Below are 15821 nucleotides of genomic sequence, written 5' to 3' on the forward strand. Positions count from 1 at the left end.
TCTCCTGATGCGGAACTTGCTGTAATGATCGACGCATCCGATATGGCTGTTGGAGGAGTTGTTCAACAAAAAGTCAAAAATGATTGGCAACCGCTAAGCTTCTTCTCTCAACGATTGACTCCAACTCAGACTCGTTACAGCACGTACGACCGAGAACTTCTCGCTGCGTATTCAACAATAAAGCATTTCCGTTACTTCCTGGAAGGCAGAAAATTCACACTTTACACTGATCACCGTCCTCTCATTTTCGCTACTCAGCAAAAAGCAGAAAAAGCTTCTCCTCGTCAAATACGCCATCTGGATTTCAGTTCACAACAGACATACAACATATCTCGGGTAAAGACAATGTGGTAGCTGATACTTTGTCCAGACTCGACGAAATTCATATGCCTCAAACTGTTGACTACACTGAAATGGCTAAAGCACAGGAACATGACGATGAACTGATCAAAATACTTTCTTCAAACACAAGTCTCAAACTTCAAAAATTTCCAGTTTTTGGTTCCAACTTACAAATCTACTGTGATGTTTCCACTGGACAAAGCAGACCGTATGTTCCAGAGTCCTTCCGAAAAACTGTTTTCAACTCTGTTCATGGACTTTCACATCCTGGCATCCAAGCTACTGCCACAACTATTGCCAAAAAATTTGTTTGGCCTTCAATCAAAAAAGATTGCAAAACATGGGCAAAATCCTGTCTGACATGTCGGAAGTCCAAGATACACCAGCATACCAGAGCACCTGTGGGACATTATCTACCAGTTTCCAAGCGCTTCGACGAAATACATTTGGATATCATCGGTCCCTTACCCTCTTCAGAAGGATATCAGTACTGCGTAACCTTGATTGACAGGTTCACGAGATGGCCTGAAGCAATTCCAGTTCCAAATATTCGAGCCGACACAGTGGCAGCTGCGATATACTACGGATGGATCGCTCGTTTTGGTGTTCCTAGTGTCGTTATTACCGACCAAGGTTCCCAATTTGAGTCCCACCTCTTTACAGAACTGTCACACATAATCGGATTCCAAAGACGGCGCACCACCGCTTACAATCCAAAATGCAACGGCTTTATCGAAAGATGGCATCGAATTTTGAAAACAGCAATCAGATGTCACAGCAACAAGCAGTGGACTCGAGTGTTGCCTACAGTCCTCCTGGGGTTAAGGTCCACATTCCGGGAAGAGTTCAACTCAACCTCAGCTGAAATGGTTTACGGCACGAACATCCGACTGCCAGGGGACTTTCTCGATGCATCTGCTTCATCACCATCTTCTTCCGATTTCATTCAACATCTTCGTGACCATTTCAACGACCTTAGACCAGCTCCGCCGTCAAGGCATTCAACACCGCATGTTTTTGTCTCTTCAGCGTTAAACACCTGTCCTAGTGTATTCATTCGTACGGACGCTGTGAAAAAACCCTTTCAAGCTCCGTACGAAGGTCCATACAAAGTCATCACAAGGACTGAGCAATATTACACTCTCTCAGTAAACGACAAAGAAAAAAACATTTCCACAAACCGGTTGAAACCCTGCTTCACAGAGAACTTCGACTCATCTCAAGTCAATGGAAAACCTAACGAAAATCAAGCACCTCATCCGAAGACTTCACAACCTCTTCATACGAAGAAAAAGGTTCATTTCAACACGACAGTGAAGACTTCGAGTGAGACTGATAAATCGGAACCGCAACGACAGACTCGTTCTGGAAGACTCGTCAAACCACCTTCTCGTTACAAATCGTTCTCTCCTGTTCACTAGAGGGGGAGTAATGTAGTGTCTTCCCAGTACTTACAAAAAATTATTTTCGTCTTTGTGGCAACACCACAAAAATCCAATGTCAAGGCCGTCTGGCCAGAGAGCTTTTGTTGTTTATATTCACCGGTCGCATCTTTGTACATGTCCCTGCTCTCGTCCGAATCGCGTATTATTTTACCTTCGTTTATATTTGTAAATAAATAATTGTTTTATTGTTTAATCTACTGCTTCGAATAATATAGTGATGTCTCAAAACCAGCTCACATAGCTATAGGGCCACTTAAGTGCTCTAAAATAATGTTTCTCAACCGCCGGGCCACGACATCAATCGTACCGGGCCGCGAGAATATATTCATTACATATTTCATTCATGAAAGCATTTCCACACGAATAAGTAACTGGTTTATTTCACCACTATGGAAAATATTGTTAGAATTTTTCAGTCTAAAAATCAAACAGGGGTAAAAATGAAAAACCTTCCTATAGTTCCAGGACAAAAGTTTCCAGCTGCAACCGTAAATTATAGGAATTCGGAGATCCCTCTTCCCTATCGCACTGAAATCACTCGTTTTGTTGCAAGGCCCCAAGAAAGGGAAACCTATGTGTCTGGTCACCGCCGTATTTTTAATTGTATTTTTTTTCGCAATTTTGAGTACCCGTCGTCATGAAACCCGAACAATATAGCAGCGGAAAAAATTGTTTTTCCATACTCTCGGTTCCTCTTCCCTGAAAATATTCTACTGCTTCAGGGCTCTCTGCTGACAACCAGATGACCCTGCTGTTTGCGTGTTCAATATTTGTCATTATAGCCGCGTAACTTCAAAAGGGAATAATTATGAGTGGTTGGGAATTTCCGGGCAATAGAAAACCACCTTTGACCATTGGACCCGCTATTTATGACCAGCGGTGAAGACCTCTAGCCAGGGGCGGTCATGAGAAGGGGCGCCGAAACGCATTAAATATACATTACTAGAAAAACTATCTTTAAGATACGTATTTATAAAAAAAATATATATATACATGAAAAATGACCGAGATGAGAATTTAAAAAAAAAAAATACGGTTATTTTTCGAAAAGAAAATAATCGATGGGCAGTGCACCTATATACGTACAGTACATAGCGATTTTGGTCAGATAAAAATACACACTCTCTCAAGCTCTTTTCGTTTACCCCTGCAAGAGATTTTAGGGGGAGGGGAAGCAATTTCTTTCTCTGTTGTTGTGCAGTAAAAAATAAAGATGATAGAGAAATCGCCCTCGCGGTCACCCAATTTTTATACTAACGAAAGCAAAAGTGTTTTCCTGTGTTGTGGTTGTGGGGTGTATCACAGGAATTGAAGGTGTCTTCTGGTGCGGGAAAGATTTTGAGTCAGAAAGCCTTTCATGCATCTTTTTTCCCGACTTGTATTACTTTTATTAAAAACGCAGAATTGAATCTCAATACAGTACAGTATTTCTAAAAAAAATATTTAAAAAACGAATGAATTAAAACCCATGATTAGCTGACCATTTTAAATAGGGATCCTGCACTTGGGTCACGTTCCTACCTGTCACAAGAGGAGAAACCAAAATGTGCTCACATGAGAAAGCCCATGCACTTTAGCGTCCCCTATCACTGGCCAGTCTCCCGACTCGCCAGACTTTCCTATTAGTTTAACCAGGGGCAGCTCGGTGGCACTGGGTGTGCTCTAGAAGGGCGTCAAATCCGAAGTGAAATAGCAAAAAAAATTTGGAAAAATTATTTGTGCCCGCTGTAGAAGGGGCGCCAAGTCTGAGGTAGACAGGGTGGAAAAACGTTAGGGGAAATGATTTCTGCCCCCCCCCCCTCTAGTAGGAGCGCCAAATCCGGCGTAAAAGGGTGAAAGAAATTACAGAAAATTATTTCTGCTCGCTTTAGAAGGGTCGTTATATCCGAAGTGGAAACAAAAAAAAATTAGGGAAACTTTTTTGCTCCCTCTCTAGGAGGGGCGTTAAGTTCGAGGTAAAAGGGCGAAAAAATGGGAAAATGATTTCTGCCCACTCTAGGAGGAGCGCCAAATCCAAGGTAAAAGGCCAAAAGAAATTTAACACATGTTTTGACATAAAATATCGCTGTTGCTTTGAACGCATCAAAAAGAAGCGATTGAAACAAAAGTTTTTTTTAATTAGGGAGGTCAGGGGGGCCCAAATATAGGTCCCACTCAGGTAGAGATTTTGTCTCGAGCCGACCCTGAGTGAAATGTATGTGTGTGTGTGTGTGGAAAATTTTAACAAACCGTACATATACACAGCTGAACATCTTTGCGAAGTTTCATGGATCTTTGTTTCAGATACCCGGTGAGTAACGGTAAAGGCTCCTATGAGACTTCTAGACAGTGTCTCTGTCTAGGAGGCCTTGGCAAGGTGTGGCCACAACGAGATTCTAAAAAGACATCTACATCTTTTTCAAGAAAGTAATGCGGAACGTATGTCAGAAATTCAATTTGATTTTTTTACCAACCGACTTTCAAAAGAAGGGTAGAAAAAACCTCAATATATAAATTCGATCGAAATGAGAATCTGGTTATCCTAAGGAAATTTTCGATTTTAATTTTTTTTGTATTAGTTTTCTATAAGAGTTGTAAGAATTTTAATCATCTTAAAAAAAATCATTTTCTCGACGTTAATCTTGAATAAGAATTAAACAAAACCTATCGAATTTTGCTGCTTATAATCCGCAAACTTCACTAGTTTGGGGAAAAAAAGGCACCATGAGAATAGTTCGCAGCGGTATATAACCCACATGAGAAAATTTCATTTATCAATATAAAATCGCTCTCAAGGAGGAGGTGGGGGGGGGGTGTTTAACACGGTTTCGTAGAGAAAATGTCAATTTTTGTACCGTTATCCACTCAATCTATAAATATTTAAAAAATATATGTTTCTGTTAATAAATTTTCAACGTAATTATAACTAATGAAACCTCTCTCGGAAGAAAAAAATAAAGCCGTAGATAAGACGCAGCGGCTTATCCGCACTAAAGCCACTTCAAAGTTAAGACTCTTCTCATGCAACTTCGACCCACAATAATAAATTCATTTCCGACGTTTTGTTTTTATTTCAACGTAATTTTTTTAAACGTATAATCTACGGACTATACGCAGCAGAATAGGTAGTTTAATTGGGACTTCCATGGAAATATGGAAATAAAGTAGTGTACCTCACATATTCAAAACAAGGAAGGGTGGAGAAGCAAATCCATTTCGTATAAGAGAAATTTCGGACATGTATCTTCGTGTATTTGAAATGAGGTTTTTGCAGCTGATGAAATATAGAATTAAATGTATGTTATGGTAGATGTGTGTGTGTGTGTGTGTGTGTGCGCGCGCGTTGAATCAGTAAAGCATATCGGTAATACATAATCACCAATCGTTTCGGTAAGTTTGATAAATTTCGCAACATTACCAGCGCGATTATGCATAATTCCTTTTAGACCCTGTATGCACAAACGTGCGGGTTGCTTCTTTTCACTTTAGATTTTTTTTTTTTAAGTTCAGGGATGTTCAGCCCAAACTTCAAGAATTGTGCGTTATCGTTGAAATTAAAGCCGAAGTTCCTGAGGTTTAAAAAAAATCTACAGAGAGAAAAACAACCCCTTCCCAACGCCGTCTTAACGCATGGGCTTGCCCGGGAGTTCCAAGAATTGAGGGGCCTCACAAAAATGAAATCTAGTTAAAATTTTCTAGAATTTACTAGGTAGGGCCTCAGATAAACCACTTGGCCCGGAAGGCCCATGATGCTCTTAAGACGGCCCTGCCCCTTCCCCAGGACCGTAGCGTGCTTTCTCGGGGCAGTCTTTTCTTGGAGTGTCCTTGAAATGGTTATGCTCAGAAAAAGGAGGAGTTACCAGCGTCCCCCCCCCCCCCATTCGGCTCGTTTCAACCGCCCAAGTTGTCTCAAGATAGTTACGGACCTGCCCAAGTTGCAGGTCCCGGTGCTTTAGCTGGTGTTTACCTGCCCCTTCCGTTTCTTAGCACTGGGTCTGAAAGGGATAATTTCAAAAGTTCATGAGTCTTATAAATGTGAAATAAATCATACGGAAATAGCACTTTAATCACTTTTATTATCAGTTTAGCCTGTACGTGATGCGTGCACTACACGAATTTTACCATAAAACTCAATTAAAATATGTATGAACAAGATAGATCCTTTGGATGAGTATCCTGCATTAAATGTGTGACGTTTTGCTTTTTTAAGGTTTTTAAATCTATTAATTAAATCAAACAAGTTGGTTTTTATGCTTTTTTACAAGTTAAATAGCAGTAATCCCATTCTAGAAAAAGTTCTTTTGACTTCTTCGTCCCTTAATATCCAACCAAGTGGTGTGCGGGGGGATGGATCACCACACCAAGAGTCTGATAGTATGGTAGAATGAATCTGTCCCGTATTTTACGGGACAGTAATGACTAGCAAAAATTCACTGACACATCATTCTGGATTTTCGCCTGAGGAAGGGGGGCGCTGACTACTGTTTTTGCACCGGGCGCCACTAGGCCTAAGACCGGCCCTGCCTCTAGCAGTCCTACTATAATGATGGAGTATGTATTCACTTGTTCTCAGAAATGAAGGAATTATTTTACACATGCGTGGCAAATGACAGTGAAGAACCAGCATGTATACCGAAAATACTGTGTTTTGAATCGGTCATCAAGGTGCACATAACTAGGGGTGTTGATAAAGAATACTATTTTCTTTGCAAAAACACAGTGAATTACGTTAAGAAAGTTTTTGTTTCGATTTTTTTCTAGTGTCGTATTTTTCAGTTTTGTTCAAATGATGCGTCGATGTCAGCACAAATAGAATGAAAACTTCGTATTTTGAAAGCTTCGTATCACGCGAACTGTGAAATCTATATATATAAAATTGATTTTCTGTGTGTCTGTGTGTCTGTGTGTGTGTATGTTCTCTATACAAATCTACAATTTTAGATCGATCGTCACCAAATTTTGCATATATACCAAATGGGACCCGACTTGAACGATAGGCTACTTTAAAATTTCGTCAGACCAGGGCAAATGCCCCAAATGGGCAAAAAACTGTCCGGCAACAATGGTTTTTGGGCCTCAACAATCACTTTCCGAACGTTTACTTTGGTTACCGTGGTTCCCTAGCAATGCGTTTCAGACGTGTATATGCCTTTACAATGGTTTGTCACTTCTTTAATCCTGTTAGTATATGTATAATAGTTTATGCCTTTATAATGGTTTGCCACATTTTCAATATACTCTCAGTAATGAGGCTTTTTGAATAGACGTCATAATCATCATCTGCATCGCTTTGAGAGTCAGGAAAAGGGTGATCCTCATAGAAATCAGTGCTAAAATTGTCGATTTTACTGTAGAAATGCGGAAATTAGTGGGATTTTCCGCCCCATCAATAATTTTAAAAATTGTATTGAATTCTCGATTTTTTAAATATTCAGTTCGCTTAGAGATATACGAAGCCCAGGAGATTAAATACGAAGTAATTAGCCAAACCTATACTTTTGAGTTGGATATTCGAGCAATATCATTCTCAAGTATGAAAATTAATGTCTCCATATTGTCTCTTTTGATATTTATTTGCATAAATTCATGTGGGTTAGGATATTTTAAAATTAGTTATGAGCCCGTGATAAGGGCATCGGAAAAATTCCACAGCTTTAACTAAGGATTTTTGGAAGCTGGAACAAACAGATGGATAACTTGAAGTTCAAGGGGGGGGGGGGATCGAAATACCTAGCGCCCCTTAAAAAAAAGAAAAATATATATTCATTTCTACGTTTCTGTGTAAATCTAGATTTGTTTATTTCATGAATCGCACAGGTCGCCATATTGGTTAACTTGGACACGGTTTGTATGTCCCTCAAGAAAAAGAGAGGGAGATATCACGTGATCCAAAAAAGCCTCATTGAAGAAAACCCGGGCAGCGCCGGGTATTATAGCTAGTTAGTCTATAAAACTGAATATTAGGACGTTTCGATTGATTTGCGATCAATTGCATTTTCTAATGAGGCAGAGGCGCCGAAATGAGAAAAAATTGAGGGGGCTGAAAATTTCCATCTATCCCGTATATACGGACTCACTCCTTATGCAAGAGAGGGAGTGGTGCGTGCATTGTATATTCATTAATTATTTGGGGGGCTCAGCCCCCTTGTAAATTTTATTGGAGCGCTCAGTACCCAAGTTCCGGTGCCTATACAATGAGGGTGTTTACTGCAGTTGCTAATGAAACGCTCCATTTATGTTTTAACTTCTGCACGCCGTTATTAATACAGTACCAAAAATAAAAAAAATTTACATCAGTCCGTAAGATAATAATGGGTTAAAATTGTTTAAATTGATTAATCAATTAATTAAATAGCTTAAATTAATAATAGATTAATAAAATATGTCTTAAATTAATAAATAATTAAAAGGGTTTAATTAATTAAGCGAATAAATGGAGTTTTAAATAATTAATCAAATAATTAGCTCATAACTAAAAGATAATTGGTTGTTTATCAATTATTATCTTATGAACGAGCAAATTCTTCCGGTGCGGTTCCAAAAAAGGTTGAGAACCACTACTCTAAAACTAACGTCACATGTCACTCAAGGGATCTCTAAATGTGTCACGGATCGCTTAAATATTCTGGAACTGTGTCCCGGGTCATTTGTGATCTGAAAATATGCCACAGGCCGCTTAAATGTTCTGGAATTATACCACGGGACACTGAAGCGATCTGTAAATGTGCCGCTCAATTCATTTTTACTAAATTAGGTTTGAAGAGGGCAGGCAGCATCAGATAACCCCCAGGGCCATATTTGGTTCGCGGACCTCTATGATATTTATCATTATATGACTTAGTGGGTGGGTCGAAATGAATTTATTAAAAATAAATTTTGAGTTCATAGCCTTCAAATAACATTGAAATTAACAGAAATTGATAATAATAACAAAAAAAAGGTATTTTCTTCCGAAATTTCAATTTAAAAAACTATTTTTTTGCATTAAAAAATAAATTTTAAATCATGGGAGGGGGGCACGAGTCCACCTGTCACCCCCTGTGTACGTCTATGATCCCACCAATATGCGTTACGATTCAGAGGGGCAGAGCTGATGACGAAATTTTGCTGACAAGCGGGGAGGGGGTGAAAAATGGCTAAAAAATTGCTTACGTAATACTTGAACGGCCCCTCAGGAGAGGCAGAGCGAAAACAGATTTTTAAAACAGTATGGCCATATAAAAAGTTTACTTTTTATTTTAATGAGGTTAAATCAGTTTTAACCGCATTTAACGTGGTTTTTTCTCCAAATTTCGTCCGTTTTCCGAATTCGAATATCTCAGTGAATATTGCACTAATAATATTCGGTGATCTCCTCCTCCTAATTATGACTATAGATTAGGGGTCTTCAACGCATGCGGCGGGCCACATCTGATCTTCTCAGCTTTTCGTCATGGCCCGCCGATCATTTTCAGAAAATGATTGAAAAAGATGGAAAACGATTAATTCTAGAATTAACCCTTTAAGCGGCAATGACGAGATATCTCGCCTCCATGAAAGCCTCTTATTTTAGCAATGACAAGCCCAGATAGTATGCAAAAATGATTTTTCAATGAAAAATTTTTCCCTATACCTCTTGTAGTTTGCACCTGCTGAAAATCGGAAGACAGCCTACTTTATTGAAAATTTATATATATGGCATTTTGAAGGGGTTTTCGATGATTTCTGATTGCCGCTTAATCGGTTAATGAAAGAAATAATTTCGGAATAAATAAAAGAACTCTAGAATAAATGAAAGAAATAATTCCGAAATAAGTTGATGAAAACTCAGAATTACTGAAAAAGTTATTTTAGAATTTTTGAACCAAATAATTTCAGAATGAATGAAAAAAAATCATTTATGAAACTTATAGATTAATGAGATAAATAATTTGTGATTCCCGATAGAAATTATTTCACAATGTATTAAAAAATAATTGTATAATTATTGAAAGAAATGATTTCAAGACATTTTAAGAAAAATAATTTCAGAACTACCAATATAAATAATTACAAAACCATTAAATGTGATCTCAGAATTAATTTAATCAGTAATTAATCAAAAACCTTTTCAGAATTGGTGAAAGAAACTGTTGCAGAACTAATCAAAATTGATACTTAATAAAAGAATTTATTTCAGAATAAATAAAAGTCTTCAATTATTTTTATTTTTGTTTAACTCAGGTTTGTTTTTGTCCCTCCTACTAAGATGTCACTAAATTGCATGAGTTTGTGGCCTGCAGGCTTCATGGAAAGCTTCAATTAGGCTTGTTGTGTCTGAAAGGTTGAAGACCCCCTACTGTAGATACTGCTTGTGACTGGAAAAAGTTGAAGAGTCCTGTACTAAACTGTATGTGTATGTCAATACATTTTGGTAATCAATATATAATTATTCTATCTGAACAGGAATGCTTCAAATGAGACAATTTTCATACTGATATTGCTCAACTATTTTTTCAATTTCACATGTGCGAGCAGGTGAGCTTCAACTAGAGGGAATGCAAAGAGGGCAACTGTCCAGGGCAGCAAATTTCAGGAGGTAACAAGAATATAGTCGGACTAGCTTATAACGAACAGGAATATTACAAATTCTAACAAATAACAAATTTTTTCCCCCATGCATTTTACATTGCTTATCTAGACAATATGGGTACAAAAGTTTCTTAACAGATATTTTGTATCATTACAATTTGAATATGATATTCTGCGGCAGAATTTCTGTTATACATTGTTAAGGTTATGAACAAAAATCTGATGTTTATCATACTAATGGTATTTGTCTAAATACACATCTTAGATGAAATTTCAAAAAATTCCCACGTACATCAACAGATTTGAGTATAACTCATGAGCATACCATACAATCCTTATGGAACCTTGATTGGTGGAATCGGGGTGCCAACTACAATTTTATACAGTGCATACCCCCTGGGTCATGACCCTGCCTATCCGAGACAGTAGTGCAATTTATGCCATATGGTTGGTAAGAGTAAATTTTGAAATTCCTTAGAGTTTCATATACAACCCTTAAAAGCAGAGTTTTCCTAAGGGCAGGTTTTCATGGATTGTATGCAGTGTGAAAACCTACTCATGAGAAAACCAACTCAGATTTTGGTTCATAACCTGCATCATCAGCTGAATTACTGTAAAAAAATAACAAAACATTTCATTCATGGAATTTTTTGTGATTGTTTTGAATATTATATGAATTTTGCTTAAAATTTGACACGAAAACGTCCTCCTTTTTTACACAGAAAATGGCAAAGGAGCTTTGAAATTGATTTTTGTTTTCATCATTTTGAGACACTTTCTATCACAAAATATATTATATATATTGAAGTAATATAATATCAATATCTCCAACATTTTATAGAAAAAAGCTAAGAAAGGTAGTCCGATGCCCTGGGTAGTAGGTGGACCTTGTACACAATCCTCTGTGGAATTTCTAATGAACTGATACATGCCAGAATGTGTTGTGTTTGCATAGCATATTTATGTTGTTAGAGTTGTGCTTGTTTAGTGTTCTTGATGGTGCTGCCCTCTGTTTCCTACATTTTGAAGTGAAGATGGTAACTGCTTGAATCCATTAAACAGCTATATATATCCAAGAAGTTCCTTAGGCAGAAACTAGAGAAGTGAGAGGGTTCTCTGGTGCTTCAGGCAGACATGAGAAAACTCAAATTATTTCTTTGCCTTTATTTGACTGTTCCGGGGGCACAAAAATGCACACTTGCCCAACAAATGCTTGATGAGAGCTGGGATGGGGAGCATTAGAAGAGTTCATTTTTATTCTGATATTACTGCCTTGCCCATTTCCCTCAAGTTTATTCAACGTCTTCGTTGTTGAGGTATGGCTTAAAAAAGTGACAGCACTAGGGTCTTGTAAATTCATAAAAATTTAAAAAATTTACCTAAATGAAAGTTTAGGTAGTCGCCCAGGTGCACCGCACCCCTTGCATCCTTGCTTAGGCTGCACCTGCTTCATCTCTCAGACTGGCACACACTGGTTAGACACAAGACAAAACGTCTTTAGACAAACTTTGTCACTGTTGTTCACGTTTGTATGGCGCACCACACATCAATTAGTCAGACGAATTGAAATGTTGCACCATATCTACATATCAATATTAACAAGAATGACTAAACTTGTTAAAGCTGTCTTCTCGTGTCTAACCAGTGTGTGCCCAGCCCCAGTTTGTTAAACATGAAGGCAGACCTTTAACATGATTCTTACGTAACATGAAAATTCAAGCATTTAACATCTTCACTTGAATAATGGAATTAATTAAAATATGGAACATAGCTGCAGGGTGCAACTAGCTGCTGTGGTGGTCGAGTGGTCATAGTGACAGACTCACATCACGAGAATACGGGTTCGAACTCCACATTCGCCATAGTAGTGGTCGACTGAAGTCGGTTCTCTGTTATTCCAAACTGGAAGGCATAAATGCAAGCCTATCTTCCCATTAAAAAGTTTCCCCCACAAAAAACAACGAGCCTACAACTATACATTTATTCAATCACACTTGTCATAGTTAGAAAACTGATGGTAGGTGGCAGCATACTACACATAACAAGTATTACAAAGAAACAAACTTCACATTGGATTCAAAACTTGCACAGGCACATTCCAACGTGTACCAATTCGTTAGAAGCTCTGCAAAGGAATATGGACGAGATGCATGTGTGGTTTAGTAGTAGGACTCTAACTAGGACTTTTGTATTATTTTGCTCCCATCAATTCGAAATTCGATAATTTTATAATAGTGTTCTATGTGTCCATCTAAAGTTTGCCCCTCCCCTTAGTTCTGGCCCTGAGTAGATGGCAGCACCAAAAAGAACCCTAAACAATCACTACTCCCATAATATCAAAACGGTGGGGGACATAATACACATTCACACACAACACATTCCTCCATTTAACAATTCATTGGAAATTCTAGAGGAATGTTTATGAGATAGATCCACGGTTAGGTAGCAGTAATTTAATGAAACATTCCTGACAGCTTCAACGTCAAATACTTTTTCATACCATCATACTTTTTCAACCTCCCATCAAAATCTCCTTGAACATTTCCCTGACCAAAACTCCAGAAGGAATACAATTCAAAATCTTAACTTTACAAAATTTCGAATATATGATTTTCAATTTTTTTCCCCTTCACTGACTTTTATAAAATATTTGCATGTTCCCCTGATTTTTGCCTAATATTTCTCATTTCCCTAACTTTCGAGGTCGCTGGAAACCCTGTCATAAACCATAAATTTCACATTAAAATCAAAAAAATTTTAAACACTATTAACAAAAGGTATTTCCTTTATTTTTTTTTATATGCAAAAAAAAAAAAAAAAATGAGTCGAATAATAGCATTGGGGGTAAATAACAAGTCAGTGTGATAAGAGAGGCTGGACTTAAACAGTACGTGGATGGCCAACAACTGGTCGCCCAGGTAGTAAACAAGTTATCACGCGCTAAACAATGCTTCGTCGGAGACGATTTAAATACCGAACGAGAAATAAATATAGGAGAGAGAAGGAAAAAAACGTAACTCACCCTCTAACAAACAGGAATCAGATCTTCTCAAGATCCGAATTTCGTCGTAAAAAAAAAAAGAAAGTGTTTCGTGCAGTTTTATCCAACATAAGGAATGAACAGCATCTAATTCTCATACAATTAATAATTTAAAAAAAAAACTACGGAAATACACCGATTGATTTCTAAGAAATTCTCTCCACACAAACCCAATGGACAAACTTCGCGTAGCAACCACCGGTGAAAAAGAAACACATACAAATACACACTCGCGCACACATAAAAATCGCGCACCAACAGTGTACAGTGTCCTGTCTGTTTCAGTGTTGGCGCTGGCGTCCAACCCAAAACAAGCCCAAGGTGATTACGGAAAGAAAGTACGCCTGCGCAATGGTGACGTAAAATCGCCATCCTTGGGCACTTGCTCGATAACCACACCCACTTTTTCGCCGAGGAAGAGTTTTTAATTTTTTTTTATCTTTTATTTATTTTCTGTAGTTTTCCACTGAAAAAAAATTACTAAAAAACCTGAAATTTTTTTTTGACAGTTCTACCACCGTAAAAAGTGATTTCTCCTTCGCTTCACGAACACGGGAAAAATTTCATTCATTCAGTGGAGTGGATTAGACAGAGCCAAGATTTTCAGACATTTTCCGGCATTTTTCCGTGCGAAAAAAAAAATATTTTGCGACAACCTTACAATCTTTGTTTGATAAGGCATAAAGGCACGTGTATTTGACATGGCATATAAAAAGAAAAGTGATGGTACAGAAAAGCTAATGCTTTGTGAAAAAGAAAAAAAAAGTTTCTTATAAAGGGCGAACCAAAAGTCAGAAGACTTTAGAAGCGCGCAAATGAGTGGGTTGAAAGTTGCCCGTTGTTCCGTATGTACGGGACTCAAGCCTTTAGGGCCCTTTCAAACGGAGCGGATGTGGGTCCGGAAGAAGTTTTAACAATTGGTATATACGGAGCCTTTCAGACGATGCGAAATTCGCCCGCAACTTCGAAGTGTTCATGCAGGTCCGGATGGGGTCCGCACGTGTAAAAACTAAGTACGGGCTCCGCATCGACACATACAAGTTTTGTACATTAGAGCAATGTGCGCTCGCAGATTGATCGCGCAAGACAAACACGAGTGAACTTAAAGTTATAATGTGGCGAAATTGATTCCCAAACAGGATGCCACGGCACCCGTGTATAAGGGGCAGCAACAAGCAATGCCGTCTTAACGCATGGGCCCATTCAGGCATGGCCCGGGGCCTCAAGAGAGGAGCCCCTCCCCCCACAAAAATTAGATCTGATTGAAAATTTCTGGTATTTACCAGGTGGGGCCCTCACTTGGTCTGGGGGCTCATGATGATCTTGAGACGACCCTGGTAACAAGGCGGGGGGGGGGGGGTTTCTCATCACTTTTTATCTTCCCAAGAGGGTTTTCGTTTGTTTTTTACTGCAGTAGAAAATAAATTCATCCGCTGTGAGTGCCCCCAGTGCCGTTTTAACGCATGGGCCCACCCGGACACGGCCGCGAGATAGCCTATGTTAGGAATTATGTTGAAGACAGTGAGCACACATTGAGAAGACGGCAGTCATAACTCCATTCGGGCTATACGAGTTTCTTTACATGCCTTTAGATTTGTGCAATGCCGGTCAAACATCAAACACTGCAAAGGTTCATGAACTCTGTAGCTTACTTCAAGAATTTGACTTTTGTTTTCCTTAGGCCTCTTTCACACGGAGCGGATGCGGGTCCGGAAGAAGTTTTAACAATTGGTATACACACTGAGACTTTCACACAGACGAGCCGAAATTCGCCCGCATCTTCGAAGTGTTCACGGGGGTCCGGACGTCGTCCGCATGCGTCAAAACCTAAGTGCGGGCTCCGCATCCGCACATACAAGTTTTGACAATTAGGTTATTCGGAGGTATTCGCACGACACGGATGCGGGTCAAATTCATCCGCATCTTTTGCTACTTTTTAAAGATGATTTTGCACGGAATTTTTTTAAATTATTTGCCATAAATACCCTTAAAAACACCATATGAAGGTCCCTGTTCATCAATAGGATGTACCCACATACGTCTATCCCTCCGTTCCGTTTCCTTCTGAGATAAAGGAGATATAGCAACTTTAACTGCCTTATCCATACTTTACAATTTTATACAATAAAAACTGCCAACAACGGCCGCTGACGGGACAAAAATTATAAGCCGTTCTGTAATTCACACACACACACATTACGAATATTTTTTCATTGACTTCAATAACTTTTAAATTTAATTTAAAAAAATTAATTTTTTTCTTTTTAAACTTTTAAAATTATTTAAAATATTTATTTTTTTGTTTTTTAAATTTTTAATCTTTTAATTTTTTAAACTTAAAAAAAACTTTTATTAAACAACGTTATCCACGTACGGCCTTCACTCAGGGCCAGATTAAGACGTTTGAAGGCCCTAAGCACTTGAGTCTTCTCCCCCCCCCCCCCCCCCCCCCAATTCAAAAATGA

At 38.4% G+C, this 15821-nt stretch overlaps 1 protein-coding gene and 1 long non-coding RNA gene across 3 annotated transcripts in view; one reads left to right on the forward strand and one right to left on the reverse strand.

Annotated features, from left to right (window-relative positions):
• LOC149064506 (protein numb-like) overlaps positions 1-13750 on the reverse strand; it is a 253792-nt gene extending 240042 nt beyond the window's left edge. The window contains exon 1 of the mRNA XM_089254895.1: positions 13339-13750. The gene's annotated coding sequence lies outside the window, so the exon portion shown is untranslated. The remainder of the gene's footprint in view (positions 1-13338) is intronic.
• The window catches only part of LOC149064508 (uncharacterized), a 98152-nt gene that overhangs the window by 79249 nt on the left and 3082 nt on the right, over positions 1-15821 (forward strand). Inside the window, exon 2 of one of the 2 annotated variants that reach the window (XR_016195715.1) lies at positions 9969-10134. The exons of the other annotated variant lie outside the window; for it this stretch is intronic. This is a non-coding gene — a long non-coding RNA (uncharacterized LOC149064508). The remainder of the gene's footprint in view (positions 1-9968; positions 10135-15821) is intronic. 2 annotated transcript variants of the gene reach the window in all.

This window comes from Pholcus phalangioides, unplaced genomic scaffold (assembly GCF_987345545.1).
Source record: "Pholcus phalangioides strain wild (caught in Gottingen) unplaced genomic scaffold, Ppha-v1.0 ptg000042l_1, whole genome shotgun sequence".
NCBI lineage: Eukaryota > Metazoa > Arthropoda > Arachnida > Araneae > Pholcidae > Pholcus > Pholcus phalangioides.